Below are 6,146 nucleotides of genomic sequence, written 5' to 3' on the forward strand. Positions count from 1 at the left end.
CGGGAGGACAACAACAACGTGGGCGTAGAGCTGGAGCACCACCGGGATAATCAGAAGGCATAGAGAGTGATACTGAGGTTTGTTCAGTGCTCCAGGACGGCGTTCAGGGGATTGGATAGACACTCAGCGCTCTCTCTAAAAAATCACAAGTTCATGATTATGCAGTCTGGTGTTTTGCAAGCTGGAGGTTTGTTTTCTTAGTAAAGTTATTCAACACAGACGTCTAACTTTGGGGTAAATGCTCACTAGACTTGGTCTCACCAGACACCCCTAGTGCCTCATTGACTGAAAACATTCACAACATTTTTTTCCAGTCCTTTTATGAAAGCTGCCATAGAGGACCTTGATGAAAAGCTGAAGGACAGGAAAACATTTCAGCCATCCCTCGAGTCCCTGGAAACACACTGCTATGGACTCAAGGTGAAGTGTTTATTGTCATCACAACAAAGTACCATGAGACGGGCTGTGATGGGAATACTAACGAGGCCCCTATTCTGTGGCTGGAGTGCTCAAACCTCCTGAGTGAGATGTTAGTTGTTGTGAAGCCTAGGTGGATACCTCTAAAGATACTTATTTAAGAAAACGGGCCTTCACTTTTACACTACACATACTACTGCGTGACTATAAGTGTGGGTGTACTCATAGTTGTGGGTGAAGAATATTGGTGTGTCTCATATACTTTCTAAGTAGTTGCAACTCTTGTGAATTTTGCGGTGGGTTTGCCGTGTGGAGACACCGACCGCTATGTGTGGTGAGAGAACCACACCAGCTCCACGATCTTTCATAAAAAACATTTGTTACAGTACCCTCAACCATTGATTTTCTGACAATGTTACACTTTCTCATTGTCTGCTCCAGGATCAGTAAGCCCTACTTACTCCCAGCAATCTCCCAGGCAAGGAGAACATCAACCTGCAGGCAAAAAGGTGGAGGTCATCAAACAGCACCATGATGATGATAGTGGTGAAGTCATTCCTTTGTGAAACAGAATAAAACCATCTCTGAGCAGCGCAAATCAACAAAGTGCGTAGCTCAGGATAAAAACAAGGTGAGCACCTCTGACATATTCAAAATGATTTGATCCAACATGATTTCCTTCAACATAAACTGCATTACTGAGCTTTGGAAGGAAACCTTATTATCACAGTCTGTGCTCAGTGAAAATGGGTCTGGCTTTCTTTCCAGCATTAAGATGGATTTATTGACACACATACAGGAGACGGAGGTTTGTGCGAGAGAAGGGGAGAATATAAACAACCCTGGCGCGCCTCTTGAGAGAGACACATCCAAAGCCACCGAGGTGAAGTCTGATCATGAAAACATCATCCGTGGTGAACTGAGGTAGATGCTGGTGACGGATCTGTCATAAAAGGGATGTCTGAGTATCTAGTGATAGCAGCGAAAGAAAAGAGCTACGGCTCTCTCAAACTATTTCCCATATTATAACTGCAGCGTGCTGCTGGTTTTAGACTTTAGAAGTGTGATGTGGTTGACTCGTTCAGTCAATATTATTTAAAAAAAAGCCTTCATATGCTGTTGCATACCTCAAGTAATTAGACAAATGGATCTTCCAGTAGATAGAATGTGTTTTGATCATTTCTCAGCATCCCCATGATGTCAACATAAAAGAGTGTAGGAAAACTGTGGGGAACATAGAGATTTCTCAATCTACCCAATCTACTCAGAGTACTAGCTGGCTAATCATCAAACCAGTGGAAAATGTTATTCCATATTTAATGGTGTTCCGTTCTCGGAGCGAAATGCCTGATTCAACCAAGAACAGCATGTAGCCTCAGGATAACCTGGAAAGCGAGGCGCCTGGAAAGTGAGGCGCCTGACCAGACCACACCAGAGGGACCAGAGGCATCTTCAGGTGTGAAAAAACACTCAGAAGAAGACTCTGGAGAAACAGAGACCTCAGAAAACCTTCAATCCTTCAAAGATGCCAGCATGAAGGGTTCTGTGTCGGCGGGAGAGACAGACACATCACACACACACACACACACACACACTCACATACACATACACACACACAAACACACACGCACACACCACTGTGCTGAGAACATGAAGAGGAGAGGCTGGTGCTCTCAAGCTGTCATCACAGAGATCTGACACATCTATAAACTTGGATGGATCCCAAAGAATCTCTCAGAGATGGCCTGCACCCCCCACCCCTCTGTGCAAGCTGGAGAGCAGAGTGTCACCTGTAGTTTCAGCTACTTCAAGGTCAGGCTCTCTGTCACACAACTCTATAATAGTTTTAGATTTTTTTTTACACTGTGTTTTTTTTTTTGTTAGTTTGCTTGCCTTTGGTGTGACCTGGCAGGTCATCTATGAGACCTACCCAAAGGTGACTGAAACATGCAGGCGATCTGCCCAAATATCACTATGGGTTTCAAGTAAGACTGAAGTTCAAAGTATTGTTGTTGAATGTTAACATAGATCAGGACTGATAGCTGTGTGTGTGTGTGTGTGTTGTGTGTGTGTTGTGTGTGTGTGTGTGTGCGTGTGCGTGTGCGTGTGGCGTGTGCGTGTGCGTGTGAATGCCATGGAAAATTTAAAATCCCAAGCCCAGTTTTAATAGATGTAATACATTATCTTACATACAGACATACCACATTCTCTCTCCCTCTCAAACACAAACACACACACACACACACACAGCTATCAGTGTGTGTGCGTGTGCGTGTGCGTGTGCGTGTGCGTGTGCGTGTGCGTGTGTGTGTGTGTGTGTGTGTGTATGTGAATGCCATGGAAAATGTTTTATCCCAAGCCCAGTTTTAATAGATGTAATACATTATTTCACATACAGATATACCACATTCTCTCTCCCTCTCTCTCTCTCTCTCTCTCTCTCTCTCTCTCTCTCTCTCTCTCTCTCTCTCCCCCTCTCAAACACACACACACACACACACACACACAGAGCTATCAGTCCTGATCTATGTTAACATTCCAACCACATCCCCACATGAATTCTTAATAATGACCTTCATTTTCTTCTCTACCCAGACCAACATAGCTGAAGAAGCTTCAAAAGCTCTGTGGCCAGCAGAGGGACCAGATGCAGAATCTATGGACGTCTTGAAAAGCATTTGGGAAGAAGGATGAAGTGGACCAGAGCCCAGTGCCTAATGTCGTTAACTTTATCCCTTTCTATCTTACAAAAATATCCTACAAAATTGTTTGATGTAAGGATATATTAGGCATTATACTGACACTCATTTTAGGGCATTTGACTTGCCATAATGTGAACAAGTTGCAAAACACAATTTAATTGATGAGTAGATGCACTCTTAGCAGACTAATCACGTGAATTTTATCATGAAATCATTTTTCATTACTAGAAATGTTTTCAAGTGGATGTCTGCCGTCTGCAGCATATTGGTGAATAATACCACAGAAAGGCTGTCTGATGCCACATGTGCATACATGTATGTGTCAGTCACCGAAAGCTTACAAAAGCCACCACCTCAGCTGAGTGTTATGGTCTTACATCTGAGCTACTTTTAGACTTTAAAAGTGGCAAGAGAGTTCTTTGATGGACATGGCCACAGTTGCTTGGTGGGAGTTTACTGTTGCTACACAGTAATCTACCCAATAGGGAACCTCTGCAATCCTGGCACTCAACGCCTAACTCTACATAATACAAATAAAAAGACAGACTTTTGAGGATACTCTCCTCAAGCTTCTATAACAACAGTCAGTAATCAAACACACACTGTGCTCAAATGCCATGACAGAATGTGACCCAGGCTTTATTTTTTAAGACTTAAGAGACGGCATGGAGTCTCATCTTTCACCCACTCATTCATTTACACTCTTTGCTGCTTTAATATTTGGCTCACCGGGAATAGTATTGCAAATGCTATGCTTCATGAGATGAGCCACATGCTATGCTCCATGAGATGAGCCACATGGTAGCATTATTCTATACTGAATAGAAGTACTGTACTGTAAATAGCTATGTCCATTTTAGAGATGTCTGTCAGGATCTCTCTTGATGCGATGTCATGAGTTGGTATGTTGCATACACATGGGTTGGGTGGGTTTTACATAGCTTACCATGTTATGTATGGATCAGAAGTGTAAGCCTTGAGACCAACTCGCTCAGGCACAGGAGACATTTTCAAGACCATGAAATGCCGAAGGGCAGCTTTAGGCTGCGACGTGATCTGATTTATGGAGGTATTGACTCATTTCCCTCTGCAAATGTGTCCCCTTGGAATAAGATTCAAGCCATTGATTTGCCCACATATCCAACAAGCATAAACAGGCAGTTTAGCAGTGATGTTGCCATTTCCACTGGCTGACATGCACTTGGTTTGGTAGAATTGTCATGAGGGTCTTTGATAGGCTCTACATCAGCCGTAAACAGACAGGTGGATTTGCTGAAAGGCACAGGTGGAAAGAAATGACTAAAGGTATGCTCTCACAGCATAGCATGTACTATGGCAAAGGTTTGCTCTCACAGCATAGCATGTACTATGGAAAAGGTTTGCTCTCACAGCATAGCATGTACTCTGGCAAAGGTATGCTCTTACAACATAGCATGTACTTTGCAAATGTTAATGGCATTTCTTGTTTATTTCTTCTTTATGTATATGTCTGACACTGTGCCACTGATTTTCACCTTTAGTGAAAAAGTTCCTACTTCCATGACCTAGATCTTTGGACAGGTTCCTGGTTCCAGATCCTTCTGTCACCAGTCTTTCACTATATGTGATGAAACGCAGGAACCTTATGATCAGCAGCCTGGGGAGAGAGATTTCTCCCCAGCTCTCTCACCTCGTCCCGCTCGAGTGAGGATGGTGTCAGATGTATTTCCTACCTCATCCCCTCTGGCTATGCAGGACCTTTCCAGGTCCTTAATTATCAGTCACAGATACTTTCCTGATCTTGTGATAGTCTCCAGATACTTTGAACATTGACAGAAGGGAATCCAGAGAGGCCCTATTAGATTACTGGTATACAACTGTCATTAATCAGAATAGGCACCAGTAGCAGACTCATTACTGGCAGTGCATTGTGTGTTTTGTAGCTTTAACATGACAGGTGCCAAGCCTGAAGGTTACACAAACAACACTCTGAAAAACATACACAAATGCCAAATTATATAATGCACATCCTCCCCTAGGTGGCAGCAAGCACAAATACATTCAGGGTCCATTTAGCCTTTTCACCCTGCATAGTTTCTCAATACAGTAAGTGCATTTAGCCTATTCACCCTGCATAGTTTCTCAATACAGTAAGTGTATTTAGCCTATTCACCCTGCATCGTTTCTCAATACAGTAAGTGTATTTCTCGAAGCAGTTCGTACAAACAGCACCACACAATGTGTTACCTGCAAAAGCTCAAAATTCATAGTTTATGTCTTTAACGTAAATAATTATATCGATGAATATGTCAGTGCCACAAGAATGAAAAGTCACTGTGACATTGTTTATAAACGTGATAGTCAAAATGTTTAGTCGTGATGTCAAGATAAGAGAGAAAGTGTATTCTTATTTCCAAATTTCCATTTTACTGTCTATTTCACTCACCCTGATTACACCTTACCAAATTATTGCCAACTAACTGAGTACTTTTTTGTAGAAAGTTGAATGGTATTTATATCACAGACACCAATTGGTGGTTGAAGAAGAATATATTGGAAGGATATGAAAATCACTTTTACAGCCCGTTGAGAAACAATAGGAAATCTTCTTGAAGCCACATTAAATCCTTGTGAACCAAGAGGGCTACTGTTATCCGATCATGAAACTGATCTTCACAGAAAATACACCTTCATTCAGAAAAAGACCATAGGTCAAAGTAATAATGAATAGAATAAATGGAATTTACAGTAACTAGCATCTTTTGAGGCCAGTCAAGCACCAAACTATTCACTGATGGTGTTTGTGTAACAAATGTTTACATTGACCAAAATTACCACATACAGTAATTTAGCATGCTGTTTCTTACAAAGCCCTACTCATTCTAATGAATGAGATCCCTGTAAGATGATCCTGAGGAGGGTAGATTTAGTGCACTAAGCCCAGTGGTGAAAATATGACTGAGCATGTTGTTGTCTGACACAGTGACACACACTGTTGCTGGATGTTCCCTCATGCTGACCTGGCACATCCACTATGGCTTGGTGGCC

The sequence above is a fragment of the Clupea harengus genome, unplaced genomic scaffold (genome assembly GCF_900700415.2).
Source record: "Clupea harengus unplaced genomic scaffold, Ch_v2.0.2, whole genome shotgun sequence".
Taxonomy (NCBI): domain Eukaryota; kingdom Metazoa; phylum Chordata; class Actinopteri; order Clupeiformes; family Clupeidae; genus Clupea; species Clupea harengus.